Source organism: Papio anubis, chromosome 6, assembly GCF_008728515.1.
Source record: "Papio anubis isolate 15944 chromosome 6, Panubis1.0, whole genome shotgun sequence".
Lineage (NCBI taxonomy): Eukaryota > Metazoa > Chordata > Mammalia > Primates > Cercopithecidae > Papio > Papio anubis.
Genome location: NC_044981.1, coordinates 4,230,070 through 4,252,356, shown reverse-complemented (window position 1 = coordinate 4,252,356; position 22,287 = coordinate 4,230,070). Strand labels below are relative to the sequence as shown.

General features: G+C 42.8%; 1 long non-coding RNA gene across 1 annotated transcript; it reads left to right on the top strand.

Moving 5' to 3' along the window:
• Window positions 1-10,050: 10,050 nt before the first annotated feature.
• On the top strand, window positions 10,051-17,176 carry LOC110743027. The gene is made up of 4 exons (XR_004184183.1): window positions 10,051-10,135; window positions 12,577-12,682; window positions 14,162-14,258; window positions 16,646-17,176. It is a non-coding gene; the product is annotated as an uncharacterized LOC110743027 (long non-coding RNA).
• Window positions 17,177-22,287: the final 5,111 nt, after the last annotated feature.

Genomic DNA, 22,287 nt, shown 5'->3' with positions numbered 1-22,287 from the left:
AGATGCAGAGGCTCAGGACTGGCAGACTATGACTTCAGTGCTCCTTCTCTCCTCCGCCACAGGCCACTCTGGAGAAAGCTAGTACTGGTGCTGGGACCAATGTTCCCCAAAGCAAGATGTCTGGATTACCCACCTCACTATCACCTGGGAACTTGTTAAAAATATAGATTCTAGGCCCCTAGAGCAGTCTCGCTGAGTCAGAATGTCAGAAGCTAAGGCTAGGGGAGAATTCCTCCTAGATGTTTCTCTTGCTGAAATTGGGATGAGGGCAAAATGCTTCCCCGGACGCATGTGGCATGTGTTCTACCTTCAACAGCTGTTAAGAATCATTTCCATTTTGTTTAAAGGAGGGATAACAAGTTGAGAAATTTGATTCTTGAGCAGAAAAAGATCCAGGGACAGAAAATCATTCAAACAGTGACCAATCTAATCCAAGTTTATTAGTGTATGTGTTCTGTGGCCCCTTTTTAAACAGATGTGTTGCTTTCCCATGTATCTGGCATTCATCCCCTCTGCTGATGCTTGGTGCAAACAGGAAAGCTAATGGACTAGTGACTCAAACCAGATTTTCTGGAACCTCAAGCTCCCTTCTTGGCTTGATTTCACTGAACAATTAATTACCAGGGATTTCTAATCTTGCTCGTAGAGTCTCTGTATCAGTTGAGATGCCTTGAGAAAACTCTGTCTCAAATAGGTTTATCTAATAAGGAAATGGGTTCTCTCCCATCACAAGAGGCTTGGGTGGGTCTCTGGATTTGGTTAATTCAGTGGTTCCACTATATCAGAACGGACCAGGTTCTTCCTTTCCAGCCACCCCTGTGAGGGCTTTATACAAGGCTGGTGGTCAGTTGGGCTGCAGCAACCCAGGCTTCATGGAGCCACAAACAAGCTGTGTCTGAGACAGTAAACTTTCCCAGAAGCCCCCAGCAGCATTCCTCTCAGACGTCAGGCTGGAGTTTGCTCATCATAGACCCATGCCTAGACCAGCCACTGGTAGAGGGAGAGGGGAAAGCCACCATTGGCTTAGACCTCTCAGGATCAGCCCTCAGAGCTGGAGTTTTCCCTGACACACAGGCAGAGAGAAGGATAGATAGCTTCACAAAATCAAGATTCTGCTCCAAAGAAGGAGGATGGAGGAGTGTCAGCCACAGGTTCTTTCCCAGAAAAGAACTGCTTTGGAGAACTGCTTTGGAGTACAGCGATTCTCAAGAGTGTCTATTATCCTAAGTAAGAGGACAGGTTTTACAGCACCCACTGATCCCAGTAAGGGCTGAAATTAAGCCTCCTCTGCTCTCTGCTCCTCCTGCCTACTTCACATGCTGAAAGCAGACACAAGGCAGTGGTTAGAGAGGAGGATGGAACATCCAAGGGAAAGGTACAGAAGTCTATTTTTTGTATGTGTCCTGTCAATTCCGTCCAGAGGATATCCTTATCTTATGTTGTCCTTCAAATTGAAGCTTTGACACCTCTAAAAATATAAGACAGTCTCCATAGAGGCTAGAGCTTTCTCTGGCAGAACCAAGGAGAGGGCCTCAAACATATACTCAACAAATATTTGTTGGGTAAATAAATGCATGGATGAACGGAAGGATGGGATGTTTGATGAGCACGATTACATGACAAACTTTAGATAAACTTCTTGCAAACAATGCTGAGTGCTCTAAAGAATGCTGCTGGTGAGGTCAGTAGCAGGGCTGGAACTGTGACCTTGTGGAGCCATCTGTGGTCTCGTCCAACCCCTTAGGTTGCTCTAGACATGATCTGTGGGGACAGCTGCTGAGGTCAGCCCTGGCTTCGGTTCCTATATCATGAGGGTGAGGAAGACAACAGGTGGCAAGGGCTTTGTCTCAGTAGGTACCCCCAGACCTGTGAACTTCATCCAGCTGAACTTCCCTCCAGGGTCCTGTAGGGGCACAGAGGGAGGGAGAAGCTGAGATTTTAAGTCTACTTGCTTGATTTCGCACTTTGGCAGAGTTGATCCAATCATCGAGCTTGGTGAGCTCTGATGGACTGCCATATTTTTTCCTATTAGCACTAGAGTATGGAGGGAAACTCCTTTATTTCAGTTTATTTTTTTTCAGTTAGAAAATATTTACTTTTGGTGGCAGATGTTGCATATATAAGAAACTAAGTTGAGCCTCAAATTATACTGATTTGGGAACTCAATGGAAGTAAATATGGCTGCATCTCATGACCCTGGAGGCCAGAAGTCGAATCAGCAAAGTCGGTTCATTCTTTTAAAAATGTTTTTTTTTTAAATTTTGATAACATACATGTAACATGCAATTGACCCTTTTAACAGTTTTAAGCATATAGTTCTATAGTGTTAAGAACATTCACATTGTTGTGCACCAATTTTAGATTTTTAATGGAGGTATATACTACTGTAGAAAAGGACACAAATACTGAACACACAGCTCAATGAATTTTCACGAAGCAAACATTCCTGTGTAATCCATCCCAGATTAGAAAATAGAATATTATCAATACCCCAGGAACCCAGCATGTGCCCCTCCAAGTCACCCCCAACCCATCCCCCAAAATGTCACTATGATCCTTATTTCTAGCACCATGGGAGTAAGTCTTATGGTTTTTGAACTTTATATAAATGGAATTATGTAATGTGTATTATTCTGTGCCTGGTCTCTCTTGTCCAGTGTCATGTCTGAGGGATCCCTCCGTGTCATAGTAACAGTAGTTTCTTCCTTTCCATCACGGTGTAGTATTCCATTACAAGAATATCACACAGTTTATTTATCCATTCTGTTATTGATGAATGCATGCAGTTTGTTTTCATTTTGGGGCGATAATGAAAACAGTATTTATATTTATATTGTTTATATAATAGTGAATAGAATTATATTTATTATTTGCTCAATGAATGCTTCTCTGAGCATTCTTGGAGATACATTCTTTTGGTGCACATTCGTAATGTAAATCCAGGAGTTGACTTGCTGAATCACAGGATATTCTTGTATTCAAGTTTAGTAGCTACTGTCAGAAGAGTTTCCAAAGCAATTGCTCCAGTTTCCATTCTCACCAGCAGGGTATTAGTGGCCCAATGACTTTACATATTTACCAACAGTTTTTCTCACATTAGCCATTCTGGTGTGTGTTTGGTGGACTCTCAGTAGAGTTCTTTTTTTTCTCGTTGGAGTTTTAATTTGCATTTCCCTGCCATACATTTTTTTCATATGTTTATCGGTCATGTTGACATCTTCTCTGATGATGCATCTGCTCAAGTCTTTTACCACTTTTTTAAAAATTAGCTTATCTGTCTTTTTTTAATTGATTTGCAGGAGCTCCTTATATATTCTGGGCATTCTTTATATATTCAACAGGATATATAAGGAATATATATATATACACATTCAACAGGAGTTCTTTATATATTCAACAGAACTTTTATTGGCTATATGTATCACAAATATCTTCTCCCATTCTGTGGCTTGCTTTTTCAGTCTCTCCCCTAGTGGTGCCTTTTGTTCATCAGAAGTTCTTAATTTTAACATAGTTCAAATTATTACTTTCCTTTACGGTCACTGTTCTTTTTGTGTCCTGCTAGAGAAATATTTGTCTGCCCTAAGAGCTATGAAGATATTTTCCCGTTATTCAATAGAAGCTTTATTCTTTTGCCTTTCACATTTAAATCTACAATCCACTTGAAATTTTGCCTTGCTTTTTACAAACACATTCATTGTAATGCTTCAAGCTAAATAACTCAGATGTGCCAGAGAATCCTGGTCCCCAGGGAACAACTTCAGTGTTTATTATTTTTGTCCCTATGAGAAAATACTCTTTTTACCCCAATCTGTAAAAAGATGATGGCAAGATAAGCTAAGCTTCATTTTATTGAGAACTACAAGTGTGAGACAACTGTTAGTGTATGTAAGGTTTCTGGAGCTTCCTAGAACTTTATCTTTATGGGTGGGTTCTGACTCTCTATTTTGCACTCTTGTTGGTGTTTATTTCTCTAAAAGAAGACTGAACATAAGTATTTCCCTTTTGCTTGACACATGATGCGTGGATCTATAAAATTCTCTCTTGCTGGACTAAATTTAAAGAGCTATGGGCCACCTACCTGACATTCATCTTTTGTAACTCACCTTTACCTGGCTGGAGGCAATGAATGGTCTGTGGTCAGACAGCCTTCTGGCTGCATTGCCTTTGATTGGGGGCATTTTCCTTCTGTTTGGATTATTTACACTCTAGGTCATAAAACTGTCTTCTTCACCAGATGGGAACCTCCTCAATATATCTCAGTAGTTGAAGTGGCTTGTGAAATCCTGTGAAGTGGAGAGCTGTTCGAAATGTTTTTCATGCTTCCTTCTTTCTCCTTCAGTACCACCCGATGCGCCTCCTGCTGTCTTCCAGCTCCACCCTCTCTGTCAGCTTGATGGATTTGTCCATTTATAGTGTCTATTGAAAGTCACTTCTCCTTTGGCATGTACTGCCACATTTTCCTCTGTCTGCCTCTTTTGACTTTTTATGCCCATTCTGTATTTTGTCAATGGCTTTACTGAGCTGCCATTTTGTATTGAAAGTGATCGTGGTCTTTCTAAAAAAGCAGATTTAGCTTTTTGCAAACACTTATCGTTTTAGAGTTTTAGGGCCCTTGTTGTTAGTTTGATCTAATGACAACCTTCTCTCAAAAATAAGGGCAAAAATTTTAGAAAGGCTGCTTCTAAAAAAGTAACTTTAATTTGATCTTGAGAGAAGAACAACAAGTTTGGAATTACTAGAGTGAGAAGGAGCAGAGTTGATTCTAGTCCCAGCTCTGCCATCAACTAACTCTATGGCCTTGACCTTACTTTTTTAGATCTCAGTTTCCTGGTCAAATGAAGGAATTGGCTCTCTAGGCCACTTTCAGCTCTACCCTTATGGAATTCTTTAACAAATGAATGAAGTCAAAATTTAAAAGTCAGGACTATGAGTCAGTCATATAGATTTAGCTTACCTTTCTTAAGATTTTGTTTTAAAATTTTGTATACAGAGACATTCTTATAACAGAAGTCAATCTTACTAAGTTTCATCACAAGCATACACAGAAAATGTAACATAATGCAAAGTCCAAGTAATGGCTTACCTAACTTAGCAATATTCAACATAGCAATCAAAGCCAAGTACAAAAAAAGACATTGGACAGTTTTTTTGGCATTAAACTTCAAATTTGATCTGTTAATTTATTTTGTGTAGAATCATTTAAATGTTGATGCACATTTAAATTTTTAAAACATTTCACCAGGTTTGTTGAAATTAGATGTGTAGTATACACTGCTATTTCTTTCTTTTAATAGATAGTTTAAACATATTTATTTTTAAAAAGCGTCTGGTGACATAGATTTCCAGGGAGTGGTTGCTATGTCAACACACATTCACTAGGCATCATCTATGTGCCAGGCATTGTGGAGATGACAAAGACTTTTATTCCAACATATGATTATTGTCCTTAGGAAGCCTACAGTCTACTTGGACAAATAAGACTTAAGGAAATAAAAATGTAAATAATGATTAAAAATCATGGCTCCCAAGTATTTTTTTAATATATTCGTTTTTGCATTTATGATAATTATATCTCTTTTTTAAATTTTACTTTAAGTTCCAGGATACATGTGCAGAACTGCAGGTTATTTACATAGGTACACATGTGCCATGGTGGTTTGCTGCACCTGTCAACCCATCATCTAGGTTTGGAGCCCCGCAGGCATTAGATATTTGTCCTAATGCTCTCCCTCCCCTTGCTCCCCACCCCTCGACAGGCCCCGGTGTGTGATGTTCTCCTCCCTGTGTTCATGTGTTCTCATTGTTCAACTCCCACTTATGAGTGAGAACATGCAGTGTTTGGTTTTCTGTTCCTGTGATAGTTTGCTGAGAAAGATGGCTTCCAACTTCATCCATGTGCCTGCAGAGTGGGAGAAAAAAATTCTAATCTACCCATCTGACAAAGGTCTAATATCCAGAATCTATAAGGAACTTAAACAAATTTACCAGATTTGTTTGTTTGTTTGTTTTTGTTTTTGAGCTGGAGTTTTGTTCTTGTTGCCCGGGCTGGAGTACAGTGGTGTGATCTTGGTTCACTACAACCCCCGCCTCTGAGGTTCAAGCAATTCTGCTGCCTCAGCCTCCTGAGTAGCTGAGATTACAGGCATGCACCACCACATCCAGCTAATTTTTTGTATTTTTAGTAGAGATGGAGTTTCATCCTGTTGGCCAGGCTGGTCTCAAACTCCTGACCTCAGGTGATCCACCCGCCTCGGCCTCCCAAAGTGCAGGGATTACAGGCATGTGCCACTACTCCCAGCTAATTTTTTGTATTTTTAGTAGAGATGGGGTTTCATGATGTTGGCCAAGCTGGTCTTGAACTCCTGACCTCAGGTAATCCACCTGCCTGGACCTCCCAAAGTGCAGGGATTACAGGTGTGAACCACCATGCCCTGCCAGTATTTTTTAGAAGAACCTGATAAACTGATTCTACAGTGCATTGGAAAGATAAATGAACAAGAACTGCCAGGAAAATATTGAAAGAAAAGAAAAAGCATTGGTTAGGGAGATAGTGTGCTTATACTACCAGTTATTCAGATATTGCAATGATAAAAGTCTGTAACAATGTAGGATCAAACAAGATAACAGAAACAGATCCAAGTATTTTTGGGTGTGTGTCTGAGTGTGTGGTCAGTGGGACAAGATAATATGAGATAACTGATAAACTCTTGTGAAATAATAACAATAGATGTTTCATAGTATATATTAAAATACATCTGAGATGCACTAAAAGTTCAATGTAAAAATGAACAGAAGAAAATATAGGGTGAATCTCTATGTACATTTGGTGTGGGAAAGGCAGTTTAACAGAGTTACAGAAAGTTTGTTCCATTTAACAAAAGAAAGATTAAAATACATTTATTTATCAAAAAGCCTAGACATTAAGAGAGATGGGAGGAATAGGCACTAGTGTTCTACAGCACTGTAGGATGACTATAGTTAACAATAATACATCATATTGTTTCAACAGCTAGAGGGAGGTATGGAATATTCCCAAGACAAAGGTTGAGATGATTAAACATTGGTTGAGATGATGGATATCCTAATTACCCTGATCTGATCATTATGCACTATAGATAGCAAGACATCACTATATACCCTATGAATATGTATAATTATTATATGTCAATTAAAAAATAAAACTTAAAAAAGATAGAAAAAGCACTAACCATAAAAATAAATGGATGTGCAAAGAAATGGAATAAATTTTAAAAGCTTATACAATTTTAATGTGTAATGATAGAAAAACGCACAACGATAGTGGCCTGGAGCCAGGGGTGGGGTGGAAATTGACTTGGAAAAGGCTTGCAAAAATTTGGTGAAATGGGCCAAACACAAACAGGAGAACAAAAGGATGGTAACCACGTGGAAACAAATTCAATGCTACTATTAATTGCCGAGTGCAAAACTCAGACATGCAGGTATCATTCTAACTTATCACACTGGCGAGGAGGAAAGAGAACAATCAATGTTTTGTGTCAGTATATGGGGAATATACACTCTCTGCAAATGACATTTTGATGCAGCTTAATAAACAAATCAATACATGTTCAGATTTTGAAAATTATTAAGTAAATGCACATAGATATCCTCACTGATTCTGGAGCCTGTCATCTCCATCCCAAACTCTCTTCTCATCTAGGACTCTATCGCATTCCTGTCCTCTTCTCCTTGAGCCTCCCCTGTTCTTCCTTCATCCCTGAACCTCATCCCATTCTTAAACCTCACTCCATTTCTCATTCCCTATTGTAACTTCTACTCTTAAACTTGTATAAACTTGTATATTCATGAGTATTCACTGCAGTATGTATTAGCTTTTGCTGTTAACCAACCACCCCAAATCTTAGAGCAGCCATGTAATTAGTTCACACTTCTGTGGGTCAGCTGTGTGGTTCTCCTCATCTGGGCAGCTTGTCCAATCCCTGCTGGCCGTCTGGGAGAGGATGGCGAATTGGGGGGTGCTGGATGATGGAGGCTAACCTCCTCATAGGCGTGGTGGTTGGCAACCTGTTGGCAGGGCTGAAGGGGCAGCAGGCGAGCCTGGACTTCCTCATACGATGGCAATTGTGGGGTCCCAAGAGCAGCAAGAGAGCCAGTCCCGGTGTGCAGCTTGTGCCAAGTCTCTGCTGGGTACGCTCGTGGACACAGGCAGTGTTGGCCAAAGTACGTCGCACAGCTGATGCAGACGTGAGGAGTGGAGACATAGGCTTCACCTCTTGATAATGGGGATACTATGTGGGCAAGTTGTGTAATCTGCCACACAGCATTATTTATGATAACGAATGTTGGAAACCACCTAAATGTACACAACAAGAATGGTCAAATAACCACACACTGCAAAATGCATAATATTCTAGAAAAACATTTTGGTCTATGTAGATGCTGTGTGAAAATACAAAACAAAATGTGCTGCCTAAAACCACTTCAGTGGGGGACATTTAAAAAAATGACTAGAAGGACACAACCTAACATTGTCTACCAGTCTTATGTCTGATGAGCAGGATTATGAGAGGTATGTTACTTTATACTCTCCAGTTTTCTCTTTTTCTGATAGAGCACATGAGGCTGTATTACGTGTAATTAATGTACAGGTCAATCTGCTCTTACGGCCTGGATCTCCCTCTTGTTACCTATTTGAGTGCAGGTGAGTTACCAAACTCTTCAGGCCTCAGCTTCTTTATCTATAAAATGAGGGTTATGATGACGCTACCTTGTAAAATTGTGATGAGGATTAATTGAGATATTTCATGTGAAGGGCTTCACATATTACTGGGCACATAATAATTGATCAGTGAATGTTAGATAAGAAGTCATTATTTTTGCAATTAATCAATATCATTTAGTATGAAAGACATAAATTTATAATAGGATTTGGATTTATTTAGCATGCACTGCTTAAGGAAATACATGAAAAAAAAGTAGTCAATCACTTTTAGTAATGCTTTCTATTGGATTTGTATTATTAATACCAATATGAAAAATAGTAATGTATATAATATGTTGGAAGTATTTACTAAATCCACAGATGATTTGTGCTGTGCAAAGGGATTTGAAGCCCAGCCAAAGATTTTTGTCTCTCCAGTTGGGAGACAATTATTTGAGGCAACAAAAGAAAAGATACAATGAAGCAGAGCCTGATCAATTGTCGATTTGACTGTCTAGGCAGTCAGTGGATAACGCCGGTAGTCTGTTTCTTAAACTATGTTAAAGACTTTTTCTCCATTACAATGACACCATAATTGTTTATGACCCTTTAAATATGACCACCCACAGTTTGGTCTTCTATATTTCCTTTTTTGTTTCAGATGCACTGTCTTAGGGGTTTCTGGGAAGCACAGACTGCATAAGGTTGCTACTTTCTGGGTACTATCTACTGCTTTTATTATTTTTAAATCTCACATGTGACTTTCAAAGTTCAATTTGTATGGAGACCACAGCAAACATCTCCCCTTATTTGGTCATGGAAATTTCTTCAGATGCCCTTTACTCCCCAAATCACATTAAAACAAAACAAAACAAAACACAGAAGTGGGAGCGATGTGATGTACACTGTTAGAAATAAGTGTTGGTGCCACAAAAGAAATAGCACTTGAAATTTTCTCAGCCAGGCAAATTTACTTCTGCAGAAGAGTGCAGCTTGTGCCAGTCACGGTCATAAGAGAACGCTGAGTAGGGTAGGGCAGGGGTGTTTATCCCTAATACAATTGGTTCCTACTGCTGTGTTCTTTCTCCATTGGCTGGGATTGGACTGCACAGTCTAAACTGACCTGATTGGCTAATGTTTGAAATTGAACACAGCTATTTAGGCAGGAAGGGGAAGGTTATCCCTTAGGGCACAAGGCATGTCTAGGCTTCTCAGGGCATGTCACGGCACGGCAAGGGCGGAAAGGGTTGTTTACAGCACGGGTAACTATAGAGACTAGAGAAACAAAGAACCGGAAGGACAAGGAATTAAAACTTTTGAAGAGGAATGTATCATCTCTGACAATGTCCCCCTCTTGATTTTATAGTTTTTCTGCTTCAAAACGCCTCAGCATGTCTCAGCTCTGCTGTTCTTCTTGGGCATCTGGAAGGGAGAGTTTATTTGAATAAGGTGAGGGTGAACTAGGGAGGTTTTGGTGAGAGCTGTTTCTGTAAGTCTTTGCACGAAACCTGTATTCATATACAGGATATGATACAGCACCCTACAAGAATGAGCATGCCTCTAAAGATTACAAGGGAGGTGAATATTGAGGTCATAATTCCTTTCCATTTCTTGAACCATTTTTCCATGAGGCTTGTAAAGGGGTCATTTATTCCAGAATTTTTAGCTAACTCATTTGATAAGGAAGTAAGGCCTTGTAAGGCTTTTGTTATTGTTCCATCAGGGGCAGTGTTATTAAGAATAAAAGTACAATATTGGACTTCAATCATGACACAAACCCCACCTTTTTTTTTTTTTTTAGCTAATATCATGTCAAGGGCTATTCTATTTTCCCAGGCCATTTGCCCCGTAGGGTCTAATTGTTCAAGTATTCCTTTAATAGTATTCTAGTATAATTAGCAAAGTGTTGTTGATTATAATAGACATAATTTATCTAAGCTACATTCTTGTTTACAGTCGATCACCAGAACAATATAGACTCGAATCCTGCAGCTATTTGATTTCAGGCTTTGAATTCATCTGGTAACCCTTGTGGTACTCCAATAGCGTCTATATAAACATGAGGCTCAAAGGATCCTTGAGAGACATCTCTCTTTTTATGATATTCTGTTTTCAACTTTCTTAGTTGAAATGCCAAGGTGAAAGGGATAGCCAATTGAATTAGAGCGTAAGTGCCACTCCAGTTACTTGGCAGAGTAGCCAGCAATAGTCCCCTGCAATACCACCACACATTTGTTCAGGGATGAGCAAGGGCAGACTGATTGGTAAGCTGTTGAAAAGGCTTGGTTTCACAGCACCCTGTTAAGTCTCCAAGGAATGCCAGCGTTTCCCCCTGTTGTAAAAGGCATGAGGTGAAGTTAGTATGAGGGGCTGGAGGCCGATGGCCCTCGGAGGCTGACCCACAGGGCTTTTGACCTCAGGGAACAACAGTGAAAGAGTCTTGCATGACTCATCGCCTTGGGATGTGGGGCTGTGGAAGAGAGCTCCCATACAGCTCATGCCCAGTCCGTGAGAGGACCACCCAAGTGGAAAGGGGACAATTTAGGTCTCTGGCCTGCCTGTCACACAAGAGTAACAGTCGCTTTTATTTAGCATGTGAACAGAATATTTAATCCATTCCAGCCAAGCATTTGCATCCTGATACCCTGTTTCAATTGCTATAATTTGTTTTAAATCTTTAACCTCTACAACAGCTACTTTGGTTTTATCATTGGGTATATAATGAGAAAAGGTTTGGTTAGCAGAGAACTTAGGAGAGGGAGAAGGGGGTGCAGGAGGTGGGGAAGCAATGAAGCACATTTCAAAGGATCCTATGGGGTCCTTCCCCGACACTTCTGCTCCCATACCATAGAAATGGTTAATGAAGGGGAAGAACTCTGAGGAGCAGAGATGGTAATCTGTGCTGGATTACATTGGTTCAGCTGACAATTGGGAGGGGTAATTCCTTTAGTAAAATGAATCTATGGTTTTAAGAAACTGTGAGTACTAGTTGGGGAGGTCCATCCTTACTCTTTAGTATTTCATGGAACATTGCACCAACTTCGGCAGAGAAGCTCTGCTCTAAGAGGACTAGATTCCCAGTTCATACTGGAATGTTTGTCAAACTCTTCCCAAACTAACTTATCGCAGTTAACAAATGCCCAGTCTGAGGAGAGCCAGGAAGGAGAGAGACACTTTTCTGAGGTGGAGAGTTGCTTTTGACTTGACAAATCTCCGCAGGGTATAACATGGCAAGCATCAAAGGTAATAGTTTGGGGTGAGCTTGAGTTGGTTACATTAATGATAAGGGGACTAGTGATAGAAGGGGGAAGGAAAGAAATACAGAATAAGAGGGTTAAACCACTTTAGCCTTAGCTTGGTAGCAGTTGGTCCTGGAACAATGGTCCATGATTCTGGGAAGGGTGGTGCCCACTTAACTCGAGTGTGATGAGTCCAGCCCTTCTTGGCGGTCCGAACTGCTGTCTTAGTTGTTAAGAGCACTAATTAAGATCCTTCCCAAGCGGGCTTGAGCTTCCCTTCTTCCAACTCCTGATGAGGACATGATCTCCAGTCTGGTGGTGGTGAACTGGAAATTCAAGAGGTGGAGTCTGGGCTAGAATGCCTTCAGTCCTGAGGGAAGAGAGGGCAGAAGACAGACCTAATATATAGTTTTTGAGAAATTGAGTGATGGTTTTCCCAGTTAAAAGCAAATAGGTCCCAGCTGTCCTCTGCTAATGGACAAGTCCAGAAGGCATCTTTTAAATCTATTACTATAAACCACTGGTGGCTGTATGGGATCCTACTGATAATAGTATAAGGATTGGGAACAACAGGATGTGTAGTTTGGACTATCTGAATAATAGCTCTAAGGTCTTACACCAACAGATATGACCCATCTGGCTTCTTTACAGGCAGTATTGGAGTGTTATAGGGAGACATACAGAGTTCAAGAAGCCCATCATGGAGAAGACCTTTAATTACTGGTTTTAAATTTACCCTGGATTCTAAAGGAATAAGGTATTGCTTTCTCTTTACTACTTCCCCAGGGATTTTTACTTTAACATGAATGATAGGAAGCTGTAACTTTCCTCACTTCCTGTCTTTTGACCATACCTCAGGATGAATGTGTTCTTTGTCTGCAGTAGTGAGCAAGTTTAGGGAGGGGAGGAATTTTCCATAATTGATTTGGAGGCCCAAGCCTAGTTTTAGCATGAAGTCTCTTCCTAATAGATTTGTCCCTGCTTCCAGAATTCACAGAAATTTGGTACTAGCTGATCAGTTTTTATATTTCACTTCTGTCTCCTACTTACTGGTTCCTTCTCTAAATCCATATTTTCATTCCTGGGTGTTATGTCTTCCCCCATCTCTCTCAGTCCCTATGTCCCACCCAGGACAAAGCACTCTTAGTTGGCCTGGCAGAGAGGAGCTAAGCCATTGGTGGGAGTGTGCTGATGGTGCTAGTAGGCCCTGACCACAGCCAGCCACACATTTGCAGGGACTCTGGTTGCTGTAAACACGTGACTGGGCTGAAGCCGGCAACGCCGGGCACAAGAGACCTCCAGAGTGGTCCCTCGGTCAACCTGTCCCAGCTACCCAGCTTGCATCCAAACTTGCCCTTCTTCCTCTTTCCTTGCCAGCTTCACAGTCATGCCAGGATGGGGTAAAATGACAAGCTTTTATCTACTTGAAACAGTCATGCCACACTGCCAACACAGTTTTCAAAGCATTATAGCCTTTAAAGAGATCCTTTCTTCCTTTCCTAATTTTAAGTTCCCAGACTTTGCTCTTTGGTGCTCTTTATATGGCCTGAAAAGTTGGGGCCTAGGCTCTTTATAGGTGCTGGCCCCCTGAGTACTTTGTTGTATGGTGAGCAGCAGAATTCTTGCCTTCTGCTTTTGTTTTTCTTCAGCCCTTCTTACATACACTTTTTGAGCCTCCCTAAGAAGTTCACTCATGGGATGGTTTTCCAATTTTCTATCTTTTGTAATTTCTTTGAAATATCTGGCCAACTGTTAGTATAAAATTAAGTTTTAACATTCCCTGCCCAAGAGGATCCTTGAGACCTAGATGAGCATACTTTCTCATTTGTCCTTTAATCTGTCTAAAAATTCTATAGGCCCTTCATCTTTCCCTTGCTGTATATCAAATGCTCTGGTAAGATTCTGGATTCAAGGGACTGATTTCTTTGATCCCTTTTATTATCATTTCCCTAAGGTCTTGCATGTTTTCTTGACAGGGTGCATTGTTATTATCCCACTGGGGGTCTTGTGGGGGGAATTTTCGATCTGCTGCAGGAACATTTTGGCCAGGCGGGTGTTCACATTCCCAGACTACCATAGCAGCTCTATGGATTGTGCTTCTTTCTTCCCCTGAGAAGAGGATGCTTAGGATGAACATTAGCTCAGCCCAGGTATATAACTGTGGTCCTAGAAACTGGTCAATTTGGTTTGCTACCCCATAAGGGTCATCTAATTGTGGCTTAAGCTCTCTTTTTAGGTTTCATACTTCTGAGATGGTTAAAGGAACATTTACAAAGCCTCCTCCTACGGGCACTTCCCTCAAGCGGAAAAGAGCTGGAGCTGATTCCCCTGAGGTAGGTGGGGGGGAAATTGTGAATATCTTTTTTTACATTGCTCTGTTTCACACTGAAGTCCCTTTAGGGAAGGGTACTTAGGCTGGTAGTGAGTGGGCTCTAGGGACAATTTCCAAGAGGCAGGGTTATAAGGAGGGGGAACAATGGTGGTAGGAGAAGGGTCTGGGACAGCAGTTCTTGAGGGGAGGAAAGATAGGGGTGTTTGGTGGGGGAAGGTGATCTAGCGGGTCCCAAGGCATAAATAGCTTGGAGTCCAGAGTTTCAGTTTCCTTAGGGGAAACATTCTCTGGTTTATGCTTATCTTTTAGAGCGTATAGAAGAATAGGTCCTTGTCACCAACACAAGGCATAATCTATCTCTTCTTGGGAAACTGGACTCTTGTTATTAACATGTTCTATTAGAAGCTGACAAATATAATCCTCATTTGATGCAAATTTTGGCCAGAAAATTGAGGGTTTGGGAATTGGTTCCTAGGTCCAAATAAAACAACAATATTTTAACATTTGTTGCTTTTTCTTATGCTTAGTCCTTTCACTATCTTTCCAATACTTTAACATGAGACCTAGGGGACTATCAAGGGGAATATCATTGCTGTTAGCTTTATCCTTTTTACTGCCTGTCTGTCTTGGGGTATTTCCCATCTTGATGGTTTTGGGGTGAGGCTCAACTTACCCTACTGGAAATTTTTTGCCTTCCCTACGACTGGAGGTTTGTGTGAGGCTCAATCCCCACCACTGGAGATTTCTCGCCTTTCCTTTCTTCTAGAGGCTCAATCGCCCGTATTAGGGATTTCTTGCTTCCCTTTTCTCTAGAGCCTCAACACCCCCTAGTGGAGGCTTCTTGCACTCTTTTCCTTTCGTTTCCTCCTCTCTGGCTGCTTCCCTGAAGGGAACGTTGTGTCCCTTTTAACATCGGTGGGTCAGTATAAACCCCTGACAGGACCCCCAAAAGGCTGCCATAAGTCATATGAGATGACCACAGAACCACAGATTGGACTCACTCACTCCACACACCAGTAGTGCTTGTTCACACACTTTCAACTTTCAACCTCCGAGATGTCCCGACCATCAGGGAAATACTTTGTCACCCCTGTGACGTTTTTTACCGTGGTCTGTGCACAGAGTTACCTGGATGCCGTAGTATGTGATTACCTTTTTTTTTTTTCTTTTTTCCAAGTTGTTGGTCTGTTTCTTCCTGTGTTGCTGAGAGTCCAGGTTTATTCATCACACTGAGTGAGTCTCGATTCCTTCCCCTGAGGCCACCACAATGAGGCAGCAGGTGTGCCTCCTCATGAGAGAGGACCAGACCCTTCCCCAGGGGAGAAAGGAAATCCCAGACAGGCCCCCAAATTTGTTAGAAATAAGTTTGGGTGCTGCAAACGAAATAGCACTTCAACAGAAATTTTCTCAGCAAGGCAAATTTACTTCTGCAGAAGGAGGCAGCTTGTGCCAGTCACGATTGCAAGAGAACACCAAGCAGGTGGGTAGGGCAGGGGTTTTTATCCCTAATGCAATTGGTTCCTACTGCTGTGTTCTTTCTCCATTGACTGGGATTGGACTGCACAGTCTAAACTGACCTGATTGGCTAATGTTTGAAATTGAACACAGCTATCTAGGCAGGAAGGGGAAGGCTATCCATTATGACGCAAGGCATGTCTAGACTTGTCAGGACATGTCAGGGCACGGCCAGGGCAGGAAGGGTTGTTTACAGCATGGGTAACTATAGAGACTAGAGAAACAAAGAACTGGAGGAAGAGGGAATTAAAACCTTTGAAGAGGAATTTATCATCTCTGACATACACCCCTGACTAACAATTCATTTAAACAATGTCTTGTTGACAGCAGTGGCACTGTGGAACTTATTGAGAACTAACTACTTGCACGACTGTCCTTAAAGTAGGTTATTGTGAAAATTAAACTTTAGAAATTCTTAACTTAAGGGTACAACCTGTTATCACAATTTCATAAGTTTTCTTCTTGCTGCATTAAAACAGTATGCTTTCTGTCTTTTCCTTCAGCTGAATCTTACAAACTTTATGACTTTCCCTCTCAGCCTGTATTATTTTGGACAGAAGAGGATTTTTTATTTTTTTTTTCCCTGAGACAGGGTCTCACTCTGTTGCCGAGGCTGGAGTGCAGCAGTGTGATCAGGGCTCACTGCAGTCTTGAACTCCTGACTCAAGCAATCCTCCTACCTCAGCCTCCCTAGTAGCTGGGACTATAGGTCACACCACCATGCCTGGCTAATTTTTTTGTTTTTTGTTTTTGTAGAGACAGGGTTGCCCAGGCTGGTCTTGAATGCCTGGTCTCAAGCTATCCTCTTACCTTGAGGTCATATTTTTGTTTAGTCTTTTCTCTTACAGCATGCTATCATTTTGGTGAATTTAGATACTTCTACTTGGCCCTTCTCAAGAATCCTGGAAGATGTCAGCATACTTAGTGTGATAGATACCCCGTCAGCTGAGCCAGGTTTTCTGAGTGCAACATATCTTAACAGGTGGGTTTTATTTTCTTCCTGATTTTGGCCACACAACACACTGAGGAAGTAGCTTCAGAAAAAAACTCCACAAGATCCCAAGACCCCTTTTTAGACAGCAGTGAATCCCACCTTGTGTCAAGAACCTCTGTGAAATTACGACCTTGAGGTTTCTCTCCCTCTTCTCTACTGGACACCAGTTGCTTCATTCCTGCTGGCTCTGTGACCGCATTTGATTGTTCGATCATTGTCTTTCCACCCACTCTGGGAGGCACACACTGCTTTATTCCTTGTGTGTCTGGGTGTAGAGCCTTTCCTCTGTGGCCTGCAGATGCGAGGGATACAAGATGAAGCATTTATTGACACCCTCCCTGTCTCTGCAGCGAAATGAACATATCTGTGTAGCCAGCAGGCATTAGCCTTGGATAGCCATTGAGTGTAAATGAGGCCATGTTCCATTGATCCCTAATGCTCAGCTCTGCCAAGCCCCTATCTTCCACAAACTCTCCCCTTCCCAAGTGTGTGTGAGGCTCCCAATCTCCCTCTGCAGATTTTCAAGCTAGTTTCAATTGGCACTCATGGACAGCCAAAGGGGAATTTCATCAGGTCCCTGTAACTTGAATGACCCCCACCCCAGCTCCTTCACAGTCCTTGGAGATGTCACTCCCATTGCATCATTCGAAACTGTGGCAGCCACAGCCCCCACCAGGGAAACCTGCTGACCACACTGGAGCTGCTGTCAGCTGTACCAAGGCTTGGTAGCCCACCTCCCTCCGTCCCTGGCTCCCATTCATCCATCTGCTCCTGCTGACCTCCAGGTAAACCTTTCTTAGTTCCTTCTGACTCTGGAGAACTGAGAGTGAGAATGATACATTTCATACAAAAATTGCTTATATCCTAAATTGTAATAGCATTTGGTGCTGTAGCACTTTAAGTTCAAACAAACCTGAAGCCATCTTCTTCCAAATATACCAGGGCACCTGAGTGGGCAGGTCAAGGTGGATTCCAGTATTTGCAATATGCTATACCTAGAATCCATTCCCTTCTCTGACCTTTACAGTTTGGGGCTGTGTAAGGTTTGCTAGTGTAGACTGCCAGGGTTGTCATATATAATTTGCATGTTGTGCACCATAAAAATCTAAAGAGAGATTAAGAAGTAAATGATGCCGCAATGTTGTTCAGTGCACAACCTGCACAACTGTTCACCGTGATTCTAAGTGCTTTCCTAATTATGAGTTCCCTCTCTTGGGCTCTGTTGTTCTCACTGCAATATGGCCCAGTGCAGCAGAGCTGCCGTCCAATCCTTGACCCTCAAAAGGCTCAGAGATCCACTTTTTTCCCCACCCTACCTGCAAGATACTAATTAGCCATTATAAAAATTTGCAGGGGTGGAGAGATGCTATCAGAACTCCACTCACAACAGCAACTGAGCCCCAACCAGTGGCCAGGCAAAATATCCTCCTGCAGTTGCAAGAACCTCTCCTCTCTTCAGATGCTCAAATAATTGTGAAGCATAGAGCCCATTAAAGTTTGACAATAAATGTTCTTCCTACCAGAATCCCTGCCAAGTAGCCCGGAACAGGAAATAGAGTCATCAGTAGAGTCACAGCCCCCGTCTTTTCTTGACGTCAGCATCTCTTCTGCTCCTTCCTGGATAGAGACCATCTGCTGCAACTCTCTCCTCCGTCTGTGTCTCCTTTTGTCACTGCTAATTGGACTTCCAGTGGGAATCTGGGAATAGCCTCTGCATCTCTATTATTCTCTGCACTTCTTGTGGGTCTTGTGCCTCAGTGACATAGGCCATCTCTGATTACCACTTGGGCCATGTGCCCACAATTCAGGTTGCAGGCATTAGGTACCTTTATTTGTTTGAACAGAGTCACAGTTGGGCTATCAGCAGACAGTGAGATACTCAATAGGCTTAATGATGCAGCATCCACAGATATTCACAGCACAGTTCCTGGCACCCATGGAGACAGCAGACCAAAGAGAGCCAAGGCTGCTCAGACAAGCTAGTTGAAATAGTTGGTGAACAATTACATCTATATATAGAACTGACCTCGCTGTGCCCCTGGCTGCTGGCTTTGATACCATTCTTTCGGGCATTTTGAGGTCCCAGACCTCCTTCAACACTTTGTTCTACTAAATGTTAGGGCTGCTTATGAAGCACTAAGCAGGTACCTCATTATAGTCCTGTTTGATTTCAGGGAAGTGACGATTAGACAATAACCCGGCCCAGACCCCCATGTTGTACTGGGTCAGATTTTGGTTTCAGCTCTCAGTTGAGCCAGCTGTGTGATCACGAAAGTCACTTAACCTCTTGGGTCTTTGTTTTCTCATATCTAATACACAACGACTAGATCAGCAGAGAGGAGAGAAAATTGCCTTTGCAAGCTAGTATAACTGGGTTTTAACCCCAAATCCCCCCAACTTTGTAGTTGGTCAAATTGTTTAAAACCGAACTTGCTTCCTCTTCAGAAAAATGGTCAAGTTCATGCTTACTGGGCAGGACTGCAAGAGGATGAAATGGGAGAAACGACATGTGAGACACACAGTAGGTATTCAATCAATGCTAGGTTTTTCCCTGGTTCCCTGAAGACTGTGTGTCACTTTGGTAAAAACTCTGGATTTGGAGTCAGAAAACCTAGGTTTGGAGTTTGATCGTCTCAGAGCAAGTCATGTGCCCACGTTAAGCCTCAGTTTTCTTGTCTGTGTAGGGGTGTTATCACTGTTAGGATCAAGTAGGATAATACATGCAAGGGCTGCTTTTGGAAACATAAAAGAGTGTACCCATCAGAATGTGGGGGTACCTTCTCTAGTTTACACTCAGCTGTAATGAACTTTTGCCACTGCACCCTCATACCGGCCCCTCCACTGCACGTTGAAAACAGGCAGTGGATATGCATGGGATATGCTTTCTCAGATGGCTCACATCCGTATCTTTATTCCTCAGCCTGCACCTTGGCTAGGCTTTCTGGAAATCCTGGTCCAATCATCACCATACCAGGAGAGCCCCAGGAACCAGGCGTCAAATGAAGGAGTCTTTACTGATGTTCCCTTACCTCAGTTGTCAAACAAATGAGTCTTTGCTGATGTTCCCTTACCGTCGGTGATGATGAAGAGGAAGTCTTTATGCCTCCAAAATAAACAGATGAGCCTCTGTTGAAATTCTAGCCGGTTGGGTACTGAGGCTTCTGTGTAATGGATAACTTAGTATAAAAATAGAGCACTCTGCTCGCTGACTTTCAGAGAAGCGTGGAGAAGGAAAACAGCATTTCCCAAATTTCCCTCCCCGGTCTGCTGCAGCATGGCATTCCAGCCCCAGGTGCCCGCTGTCCACCATGGGACACACTGCACAGCACACCTCGTGCTCGGCCTGGTGCTTCCCCCACCTTCTCCTCTCAAACATTTCTCGCTGCACCCAGCAACCCCTTTTAGCATTTGGTTAAGCTGCCAGGAGCTTACCACTATGGGTATCTGGATACATATTCCTTAAAATGGCTACTTTGGGGACAGAAGAACCAAGTGTATCCTCCTCACCAACACACCTGACCAGTGACCAGAAAGGCATTTCAGTAGGTTGATTAGATGTAAGTGAAAACGACTTTTCAATGTTGGGATCTATATGGAGTAAGTACTAGGTGTCCACTAAAACGGTGACATTGTGCAGCTGAACAACCCTTTGTGAAAGTGCCTGAAGAATCTCAGATGCCAAAAAAAAAAAAACCAAAAAAGATATACAAAATGAAATGTCTCCTAGATGTTTATGAAAACCTGTATTAATAATTCCATCTAGTTTTCATGGGAATGGTTTCTTGTCTCAGATAAAGAATTGCTCACTCTCTCAGCCAAGGGAGCTCGTTATTTTGGCTTTGCTGACAAAGAAAATGTCTGAAGTCCAGTTTTAGTTACATGGTGACACAGTAACGTCCTCCTGTTGGGGGCACAGTACTTGGGGGGCAGTGAGGACAAACAACGGACCCAGCAGTGATTCCTCTTAAAAAGCTAAAGGCACCCCGTTGGAGAAGTAGTCCCGTAGGAGACAGAGGCCTCATGGCCAGTTTGGGTGCTTCATTTTAAGGGACAGTAATGAACAGGAACATGTACTGGGGATGCGGACAAAGATGGCAGAAGCTCTGGATCCCACTTCAGTTATGGGAAGGGGGCTGTCCACACAAAGGCAAGGAGTCTTGGGTCATGGCGATCACCCACAAATCGGGGGCTTTTGGGGGCTATTCTTTAAGTTGTAATGGTGACCAGTGGGTGGCCTTTGATATTGGAGTAGATTTGGGGTAAAAAATATCTTCTGAAGAGAAGAACAAATGTGATGGCAACAGGCTGGTGTTCCATGATGGTCTTGCCTCAAGGGGGCTCTCCACTGGACCGACTGGCGCCTGTATGAGGGCTGGGACCACTATAGCCCCGCACTGCCACACCTCCTCCCCTTGGGCCCCTGGGATTCCTGAGACTTGGAAAGGGCTGTTGCCATGGGGTGAGTAGGAAGAGGACAAGCTTGGTCCCCGGGGCACAGCAAAGCCCTCCATTTCTGGATGCTTGCAGGCAGGTCTGGCTGCCCTCACAGGACATCCTTGGGGACAGACGCTAGCAGAAAGGACAGCTGGCCTGGCGATTAGGTGAAAGTCAGGCAAAGACTCCACCCCCAGTGCAGCCTCTGGTCCTTTGCAGATCCCCAACTAGATCCTGGCTGATGGCAATGTGTACTCACTGGAAACTTCCAGCAGTCAGCCCCCACTGAGCTCAGCTCCCCCAGGCCCTTCAGGTCTCTGTGTGGAAGCAGCACTTCCCCCAGGGAGCACCAGCCCACTCTCTCCAGATGGACTCCCCTAGCTCTGCGCTCATCCCTGTCGCCTCCATCTTCCCTGGCTCTGAGAGAAACTCCACTCCCCACAAATCCCTTTTTTTTTTTTTTTTTTTTTTTTGAGTTGGCATTTCACTCTTGTTGCCTAGGCTAGAGTTCAATGGTGCGATCTCAGTTCACTGCAACCGCCACCTCCCAGGTTAAAGCGATTCTCCTGCCTCAGTCTCCCAAGTAGCCAGGATCACAGGCATATGCCACCACACTCGGCTAATTTTATATTTTTAATAGAAATGAGTTTTCACCATATTGGTCAGGCTGGTCTTGAACTCCTGACCTCACATGATCCACCCGCCTTGGCCTCCCAAAGTGCTGGGATTACAGGCGTGAACTACTGTGCCCAACCTCCATTTCTTATCTTTTTTTTTGTCCTTGCCCAGGGCAAGGCATTTTCCACAAGGGCTTTTGGAAACTAAAGCCAAAAAAAGACTCACATGCTATTTTTCACTTTATGCTCCATCTCATTCCTCCCCGGGGGCAACAAGCCCAGGAAGTGTGGCTGATGGATGCCAGAAAGGGCAAAGGGGTGGAGACTCTGGGGAACAATGTTGGTTACCATTCGAAGCCCATTATCCCTACATTTACATGGAATCTGCTGTGTGCAGGTGTCAGGCACCTCACATGGCACTGCCTTCTCTCAGATAATCATTCATTCTTCAGTGAGTCTTTAAAGAAGCC